Source organism: Elgaria multicarinata, chromosome 6 (assembly GCF_023053635.1).
Source record: "Elgaria multicarinata webbii isolate HBS135686 ecotype San Diego chromosome 6, rElgMul1.1.pri, whole genome shotgun sequence".
NCBI classification, from domain to species: domain Eukaryota; kingdom Metazoa; phylum Chordata; class Lepidosauria; order Squamata; family Anguidae; genus Elgaria; species Elgaria multicarinata.
In genome coordinates, this window is record NC_086176.1 from 3,308,281 (window position 1) to 3,318,668 (window position 10,388).

Consider the following 10,388-nt stretch of genomic DNA (forward strand, 5'->3'; position numbering starts at 1 on the left):
GGGGTCGCACTTCCTCTGAAGGAGCAGGTTTGTAGCTTGGGGGTTCTCCTAGAACTGAGACCACTTGAGGCTCAAGTGGTCTCAGTGGCATGGAGTGCCTTCTACCAACTTCGGTTGGTGGCCCAGCTACAGGGATAACATGGCTTCAGTAGTCTATGCTTTAGTAACCTCCAAGTTAGATTACTGCAATGTGCTCTACGTGGGGCTGCCTTTGAAGACCATTCAGAAGCTGCACCTTGTGCAAAATGAAGTAACCAGATTGATAACAGGAACCAGTCAACATATAAGACTGACTCTGGTCTGCTTGCATTGGTTGCTTGTATGTTTCCAAGCCGATTCAAGGTGCTCATTTTAACCGATAAAGCCTTACATGGCTTGGGACCGCAATAATTGACAGAACACCTATCCCGACATGAACTGACCCGTACACTACACTCAGTGTAAGCCTATGTGGCAGGGTTTTGCTATTTTATTGTTTTACTCTGTACAGCACCATGTACACTGATGGTGCTATACAAATAAATAAATAAATACCATCTAAGGTCCTCCTCTGGGTGCCTACTCTGAAGGAAGCTTGGAGGATGGCAAGAAGGGAGAGGGCCTTTTCAGTGATGGCCCCCCAATTATGGAATGATCTCCCCAATGAGGCTCATCTGGCGCCAACATTGTTATCTTTCCGGCGCCAATATTTATTTTATTATTATTATTTATTTATGGATTTTTATGCCGCCATTCAGCCAAAAAAGGCTCTCACGGCAGCTTACAAAAGTATTTCCTGACAAGTCAAGACTTTTCCCCCAGGCATTTAACAGCACATGTTGTGCTTTTAATATTTATTTATATATTTATTACACTTATATACCGCTCCCATAGCCAGGGCTCTCTGGGCGGTTTACAGAAATTCTAAAATTAAGATAAAAATGAGTATACAAAATTTAAAATTTTAACAGACCCAGAATAGCTTTTTTTAATTATATTGAGTGTAATCTGTTTCTATGCTTTTTATGGTTTTAAATTTTGTATATTGGTTTTTAATGTTCAGTATTTTAATCTTTGTAAACCGCCCAGAGAGCTTCAGCTATGGGGCGGTATATAAATGTTAATAAATAAATAAATAAATAAATAAATAGAAGTCTACCTGGAAGAAGGAAGTTGTTTCAGTGAAGGGGTCTTCCTATTTGTTATCTATGAATTAAGAAAGAGACAAATTTATTGTTAAACAGAGGCTAATGGATATTGATTCTCAAGACCTCTACAGAGTGGCCCAGGGCCCATTCTCCCCTTAGTCATTGGGTTTGCCAAACTTCAAAAATGGGATGCCCTATTTTACAAGGTTATCTATCTCCAAATATAGAAAAGCTTTTTCTCTGGCTTACCGCAATGGTCTACCGTCTAATCTTACAAATGGTAGATTCTGAGCAAAATCAGATGAGTGTTTTATCACAAACTCGCTACTGCCCACTTACAGATGTGTGTGTGTCCTTTAGATGATGATGTCTTCCTCCTGTGCGCCTTCCGCTCATTTTTTCGTCTCAAAATAGACTCTCTTTAAAAAAAAAAAAAAAGGAATGGGCTGCGATTTCCTGCTGTGTGCGATAAAAACAGCCCCTGAAAGGAAACTTCCCTGAATGGAAAATTCTTCTTTCCAAGCCAGGAAGAATAAGGAATTACTAGACAACCTGTACAGTCTTTGCTGACAGAGGAATTTGCTAGATTTTTAATGTAGCCATCCAGATTGGACCCAGTATGATTGTTTCATGACTCTGCTCTTAACTTCTATGTATTATATTTTTTTTCAATACATATTTTACATTTGTATATTTTATTCTGTATGTATGTATGTGGTCAATAGACTGTAAATAATAAACTACTACTATTAACAAAGTAAGAGATAATTTTAGATGCTGTTCCATGTAATAAAAGGCAATTGAAGTCAACCCTAACCCTTCCCAGCTTAACGAGTTGCAACAAGAGCTTCCTTTAACCATCACATGACTTGCTGAATCTAATTTGAATACCTTTAGACTACTCCCACACTTAAACCCTGAGACTAGTCTGAATTTATAGACAATTTGACTTCGCCATATTTTCCCACCCCTAAATGCTTTTTATAAAATCTTGCCAGGGGAAGAGATCTGAGGATCTTGAAAGGCTGCACAATTTGGGAGTCTTTTGGCTGACCTAATAAATGTTAGGCAAAACAACTCTTGGAAAGATTAGAAAAGTTCATCTTCATGGTAAAATATTCAGTGACTACAAAAGTGGTAGCCCTGTGAAACGGAAGAATCCTCCAATATAAACTGTTGAAAAGATGAATACACGTTTCACTGGACTAACCTGTTTTTGATATTTCCAGTCGGCTTATAAACAATCATAGTTTTTCTCTACTTCCTTGTAAATCTTGTAAATACCAGCAACAAATGCTTCCTTGCAAAGATTTACAGAGATCATTAAAAGTTAAGATAAGTCTATTTGTAAATTATCTGTTTATTTTGAAAATAATATTATATTCTGGACTCTTATTCTGGTCATTCTGGTCTTTCCTTGGACATTTATAGTCAAAAGATCATCTTGAATTTCAGAAAAATGAGAACAATTACACAATTGTACAAGTACAAATTGTCCAAAAGATAAATGCTGTCTGACATGACATCATACATGATCGTTGCAGCCTGTGCCAGCAGTCATTTTGAATATCCGAGCTGTAGCAGGCGTACAAATCCAGTTGTGTTGTTTAACCCTTGCGGAATCCACCTTGGGCTGTTTAACCCTTGCATAACTTCACACAAGACTTCACACTGGCTAATAAGTGACCTCCTGCTGTAAATATATTGAAAAGGGCAGACAGCACATGCTGCAAACTTCACACAAGACAATAAGCCACAGTGGGCCGTGATGATCATGCAAACCCAGTCAATGATGTGAATTATCACACTTCAGATCGTATTCTTGTTTGTAATTCCTAATATATGGTATGGTACATAACCATTTCCCTTAATAACCAAAATGTACAAAACGCAGAGATCTGTTCCAGCTGGAGATCGGGAGGGACTTCCTGACTTAGAGCAGTATGACAATGGAACCAATTTCCTAGGGAAGTCATGGGCTCTCCCACATCCAAGAGGTAGCTGGAGAGCCATCTGTCAGGGATGCTTTAAGGTGGATTCCTGCATTCATCAGGGGATTGGACTTGATGGCCTTGTAAACCCCTTCCAACTCTGCTATTCTATGATTCTGTGATGATGCATTTCAAACCCATTTCAAGAAGCTTTTATAGTTACCCCTAAGAAAGAGTCATAAGACTTGAAGAGCACTGGGCTGTTAAGAGAGCAATCTTATGGCTCCCTCAGAGATTTGACTCCAGAGCCCTCTCCCCCACAGTTAGTGTGGAAAGAACTCCATCAGCTGCATCTCCCAGGTTGGAAACCTGACCTCTTAGAGGGAAGAAGAGACCAGAGAGGCTAGGATATGAGTTACCCTGAGCCTCCTCCAGCCTCCTTCCCCCCACTCTGAGGCACCCTCACTAAAAAAAATTGGAGGACAGGGAGATAAAGATTACCTCTATCACTCCTCCCTGCCACCTTCAGCCCAGCAATGCATAGGAAACTCAGAAGCCTCCAAATTTGGGGGCTTCTGAGCAGCACGGGTACAATTGATAGGATTGTGTCCTAAATCATTACATGATTAAAAACAAAATAAAAATCCCCCTTCCTGAGGGATTTACAAGCAATCCTGTGGTCTCTTCAGAATGACATCTTAATCTGGTCTCCTTTGAGAAACAAATCACTGATGGACATACAGACCACATCTACATCAGCACAGCTTTGTGTACTCATTTAGGGGTCCTGCTAGTCACAATGAACTTTTAATATGTTCTCAACCATGATGGCAGTGAAGTGTACAGACCTCATGGACTTAGCCAAGCTCCTGGGCCAGCACAGTTGTATCACATGTAGGTCTAGGTATCTTCACATCCCAAATTAGAACTGAAGAGGTGGATGAAGCCACTAAGGTTAGAGAAAGTACTTACCACAGGTGCCAGCCTATTTGGATGGGAGGCTCACCTGGGGAATGAAGTCATGCAGGGGGTCTCCTGCATTGCAGCATCAATTGGCTGGAACTTCCAGCCATTTAACTAGGACTTCTGATGTTTCATTCATCCCTGTTGGGCAGCCATGTCCTATATCAACAAACAGGGAGGGACGAAATCATCATCATAACGTGGGCAGAGGCTTCCCTCGAGTCCATCTCAGTGGAACATCTAGCAGGAGCATTCAATCTTACAGCAGATTGGTTGAGTCACTCAAGGAATCCGAAGGGGATCTCAACCCTTAAACCTTTCAGATCCTGACCAGAAGGCTCAGAAACCATCCCAGGAGTTCATGGCATCTATGCCAACTGGTCTCTGGACCCACACATTCTGCAGGTCAATGCTGTTTTTAGCTCTGAACAGATGAATCTGTGGACGGAGGTGATAAATACCTCTGTGTTTTCATGGACAGGGTTAGTATTTCTCGTTTGGGTTAGTATCACAGCAACTATCCGCCCCTGAAGGGGTGGTGGACCTATTAAGATGGTTCTCCCTCAAAGGCTGATGGATCCTTAGAGGGTTCTATGGCTGGTATCATTGATGATCCTGTTGAAGCCCTGGAATCAAGACCTAACCAGGGGCTATCAACACAATTGCCCCCAAATGTCCTGTCCGACCTCCTTCCAATCAGGCACCTTGGTACACAGAAGATCTCAGGGAGTTGAAGCGGAAAGACGATGACTAGAGCGCCGATGGCAGTAAACTCAACTCATATCCAACAAGACATGACATAGAGAACATCTTCGTTCCTATGGGGTGGTAATATGTGCATGCATTGCATCTGTAAATTCGCATCCAGCAGAACTGTTCAGGGTGGTGAGAGGTCTAACTCAGGCACCTTCTCCCCTGAACCCGATTTTAGAGCCTTTGGTTGTTTGCTGTGATGCCTTTAACAATCATTTCACAGATAAAATATCTTGGATAAGAGCTAATTTAGATGCTGTCATTATAGCAGAAGCTGACAATGGAGTGTCCAACAATTCTGCAAGTAGGATTACATTGGATCAGTTTCAGTTGGTGAGTACCAAGGATGTGGACAAGCTGCTTGGACAAGTGAGGAGGATGACTTGCCCTCTCGATTCCTGTCCTTCATGGTTGGTCGTCCAGGGAAGAGATGCACTTAGGCAACAACTACAGCATATTATTAATGCATCTCTCAGCGAGGGGAGTTTCCCATCATGCTTAAAAGAGGTGGTAGTACGACCACTTTTTAAAAAGCCCTCCCTGGACCCCCGGACCTTAATAATTACAGACCAGTATCAAATCTTCCATTTTTGGGCAAAGTGATCAAGAAGGTAGTTGCCTTCCAACTCCAAGCAGTCTTGGATGATACAGATTTTCTAGACCCATTTCAAACTGGCTTCAGAGTTGAGACTGCTATGGTTGCCTTAGTGGATGATCTTCACAGGAGAATTCACAGGGGGAGTGTGTCCCTGCTGGTGCTTTTGGATAGGGTGACCATATTTTGGAAACCAAAGGGGAGTGCCCGCCAACATGCCCAGCCCCCAAGGGGGTTTGCCCACAAGGGCTGGTGCCAGACTATTTTGCACCCTAGGCACCACCACCCCAAAAATTGCCAACTTCAATTCAGCTGTTGAAGAGTTTCTGAACTATTATATTTTCCTTTTATTATGTTTTTTTCTTAAAACAGCTAATTTGTATAAAACTGTGACCCTCAAGGGTCAGTACTGCACCCCTCTGAGGCAGCTGCCTAGTTGGCCTAATGGTAGCACCAGCTATGGTGCCCACCCAAACATGGCCTTGGTCACAGGTCTGATTTCACAGCACACAAATCCTTCACTGGATGACCATAGTCTCACCTTTCCTAACATTTAACACTCTTTCCACATGATCTTTCTCATATCCATACTCACACATTCAGCATACTGCTACCACTGAACAAATAAAGCAGTTGACAAGTACAGAAAAATATAGTACAACAAACAAGCTAACAAGCATTCAGAAAGAGTATAAACTACTATCACCCTGCAAATATTAGCCATGGAACAAAATGGACCTTTTAGCTTGTTTCAACTTCAACCATTCATAACAGTCAAAAACAACAAAGAAAAACACATCTACCTTATTGACATAGCAATGCCTAATGACAAAAATGCAGAAAATAAAGAGGACAGGAGAAAAATATACACCACTGGCTATGGAAGTTAAAGAACTATGGCAACAGGAAAAAGTTACAATTATTCCATTAGTCACATCAGTCACCAGCATCACATCATCATCATTTTTTTTACAGAAAACTTTCAGAAATTAGGCCTACCAAAATACATGCACGCCAACATCCAGAAAACAGTCATACTTAAAACATGTTCATAGTAAGGAAATTTCTGAATCAGTAAACGACCGCATGACTTGGCAAAGGCCATCATGTTCATCTAGAAAAACCACCATGAGCAAGAAAAAAGAGTTAGATGATGATTATGATAATGGCAAACCTGTTAATTTTAAAAAATATTTTTAAGAAGGATGAACAATTATCAGCAATTTTTACAAAACATACATCATGCCAATTATATCAAACAAATTGGAGAGGAAGGTCTATGGTTAAAAATGCATTATTTATTTAATAGGAATATCACCTCCAAATTATCCCCCACAACTCACACACAGAAAACTACAGCCCTCCCCCCCAGACACACTGCAAACATGCTGCCATTCATTCAAAGCAAGGCATCCCATTCAGACATCATCACATCGATACATTCACACACTGCCAGCACACAAAACACACACATCCATTCACTCAAACAACCAGGCACCCTGTTCACCCATACTCTCACACACATCTTACTTGCTACTTGCTCCCTCTTCTCTTGCTTCTTCTTCTGCTGCTGCTGCTGCTGGCAATTACGCCAACCCAGCAGAAGGCTAGATCAGCCCTGGGAGGGCTGGAGGACGCGTTCCTGGAATGCGTCCTCCAGCCTTTTTCCCTGGTAAATTGGGGCCTAGTCCTGGTTGCCTCAGAGATCTCTGTTTTTCCAGAAGTCTTCAGGGTTTTCTGGTGCATCTGGTCACCTCTTAGCAGCTTTCGATACCATTGACCATGGAACTTCTGGAATGTCTGAGGGGATTGGGAATCAGGGGCACTGTGCTTCAGTGGGTTTGGTCCTACCTCTCGGGTAGGTTTCAGATGGTGATGCTTGGGGATAGATGCTCCTCAAAAAAGTTGCCATCCTTTCCCCTGTGCTATTTAAAATTTACATGAAACCGCTGGGAGAGTTCATCCAGAGGCATGGGGCGGGGTGCTATTAGTATGCTGATAACACCCAAATATATTTCTCTATGCCTTTGACAACAGCGTTAGCTAAGGATAGTGTGTTTCCTCTGAATGAATGCTTAGTGGTGGTAATGGGCTGGATGAGGAAAAACAAACTGAAGCTGAATCCAGACATGACAGAGTTGCTTACTGTCAAAGGCCGCAACCTGGGTTTGGAGGTGTGGGGTTACACTCCCCCTGAAAAACTGTGTTCGCAGCTTGCAGGTGCTTCTGGATCTGTCGCCCAGGTAGATGCGATGGCTAGGAGTGTCTACTATCAGCTATGGCTGATACAGCAGCTGCGCCCCTTCCTAGAGTTGGAAGACCTAAGGACGGTAGTGCACATGCTGATAACTTCTAGGCTGGTCTTCTGCAACACACTCTGCATAGGGCTACCTTTGTGCCTAGTCCAAAAACTTCAACTAGTTCAAAATATGGCAGCCAGGTTTGGTCACTGGTACACCTAGGGATGACCATGTTACACTAACTTTAAAATCACTTCACTGGCTGCCAATTAGTTTCCAGGCGAAGTATAAAGTGTTGGTTATTACCTTTAAAGCCTGACATGGTTTAGGCTTTAACCATGCACACCCTGCACACTCAGGTGCTCTGAGAAGAATTTACTCCAGTCAACAAAAACAAGGCTGACAACAATTATCTAGAGGAACTTTTCTTCTGCTGCTCCCAGACTGGAATGGCCTGCCAGGAGAGATTCATCAACTTAACAGTCTTCCAGAATTGAAGAAAGTCACAAAGACTGATCTCTTCCTGCAGGCCTACCCAGTTCAATTTTAAGATGCCTTTTAATAATGTGCTGCTTTTAATAATGTATTAGTTTTATATGTTTTAATCAATTATATGTGTTTTATGATGTTTGCATTTGTGTTGTGCCCTGCCTCGATCCAGAGGGAGAGGCGGATAAGAAATAATTTATTATTATTATTGTGTTGTTGTTGTTATTTGTTCCTTTGATGCCAATACATTAGGGGCTAAGGTGTCAAGGTCTCCCATTTCTAGATGGCTGAAAGAATGCATTGTGCTGGCCTATCAAACTTATAGAAGGATCCACTGCTCATTCCCCGAGGGAGGCAACAGCGTCTGCCACTTTTAAGGATGATTTTCTATGCAAGGCAACTGTTTTGCATTTGGGCATCAGCTCACATGTTTGGTAAGCATTACAAAATTGCCACTGCTTCTTTGGCAGATGCTGCTTTTGAGTGCAAAGTGTTGCAAAAGCTGCTGGTTCATTGAATGCTGATCCCTGACCCACCCTGCTGATGTACTGCTTTGTTACATTCCAAAATGAAGCAATGCCCTCCGTGGAACTTTGAAGAAAACATTTTTTTCTGTAAATTTTTGTTCTCAGAACTCCATGGAGGGCATTCTGCTCGCCCCGCTAGGGGTCCAGCTTATTCTTCTGCCACAACCACACATGTGTTTGTCCTTTTTTGTCAGTTGGTTGGTTTTTAAACTTGTTTTCAAGTTTATTATATTCATATTTTTATGCCGTTGGCATAGGTTTGTTTCTTCTCCCTTTAGTTGTGAGGTTGTGGGGTTTTCCCTCTGCTCTACCAGTATTGCAGACCATACTGGAGGGCAGGGTGGCTGAAGAAGTGACAAATGTACATGGTCCAGAGGGAGGAGCCATCCCAAAAGTGAAGGAATTAGGAGTGAGCAGTGAAGTGGCCAAATTTGACAACAATACCAAATTATTTGGTTGTTAAAACATAAAGGGATTGTGAAGAGCTCCAAAGGGATCTCTCCAAGCTGGGAGAATGGGCGTCCAAATGGCTGATGCAATTCAATGTAAGCAAGTGTAAGGTGATGCACATTGGGGCAAAAAAAAAACCACTTCAAGTATAACTAATGGGATCTGAGCTGGCCGTAACTGAACAAGAAGGAGATCTTGGGGTTGTGGTGGACAGCTCGATGAAAATGTCCACCCAGTGTGCTACCACTGTAAAGAAGGCAAACTCCCTGTTAGGCATTATAAAAAATGGAATTGAGAATAAAATGGCCAGTATCATACTGCCCTTATGGTGTGACCTCACTTAGAATACTGTGTAGAGTTTTGGTCACCACATCTAAAAAAGGGTATTATAGAGCTGGAAAAAGTGCAGAAAAGGGCAACTAAAATGATGAAGGGGCTGGAGCATATCCCCCATGAGAGAAGGTTACATCAACTGGGATTGTTTAGCTTGGAAAAAAGGAGTCTAAGGGGAGACATGATAGAGGTGTACAAAATTATGCATGGTGTAGGACAAATAAAAGGAAGTACTTCTTCACACAGCACATAGTTAAATTATGGAACTCATTACCACATGACCACCAATTTGGATGGCTTTAAAAGGGGGTTGGATAAATTCATGGAGGCAAAGGCTATCAATGGCTACTAGCCCTCATGGTTGTGTGCTATTGCCAGTATTAGAGGCAGTAAGCTTGTGTGCTCTAGTTGCTGGGAAACATGGGTGGGAGAGTGCTGTTGCACCATGTCCTGCCTTGTTGGTCCTTGGCTGATGGCTGGTTTGACACTGTGTGAACAGAGTGCTGGACTAGATGGACTTTTGGTCTGATCCTGCATGGCACTTCTTGTAGGGTGACCAGAACCACTGGAAAAATCCGGACCCCTCCTCTAAAGTGGTCCGAATCCGGAGCAACTGGAGCGTAGCATCCATTTACTGGGAAATGGATGCCTCCGCAGCTCACGTTCAAGCGTTGCTCCAGCTCGGAACTATTGTTCCAGCTCAGAAGCATCTTTCCAGCTCATTTTCCCCAGGAAATCCCACATCTGGGAAGTCTCACGCAATTTGAGACTATGAGGAAGGCGGGGCACACTTTCATGCCAGTCCAGGCTGTGTCGCAGAGGAGAAGGCAGCAAGGGCAGCTTCTAAGAGGCAGCTGTGGACAGTGACGACGCTGCGGCTTTGGAGGGACAGTGGCAGCAAAAGAGGAGGAAGCTGCATCAAAGGAGGTGGTGGCAAACAAGGTAGCTTTGAAAACCGAGGCAGTGGACGAGGAGCGACT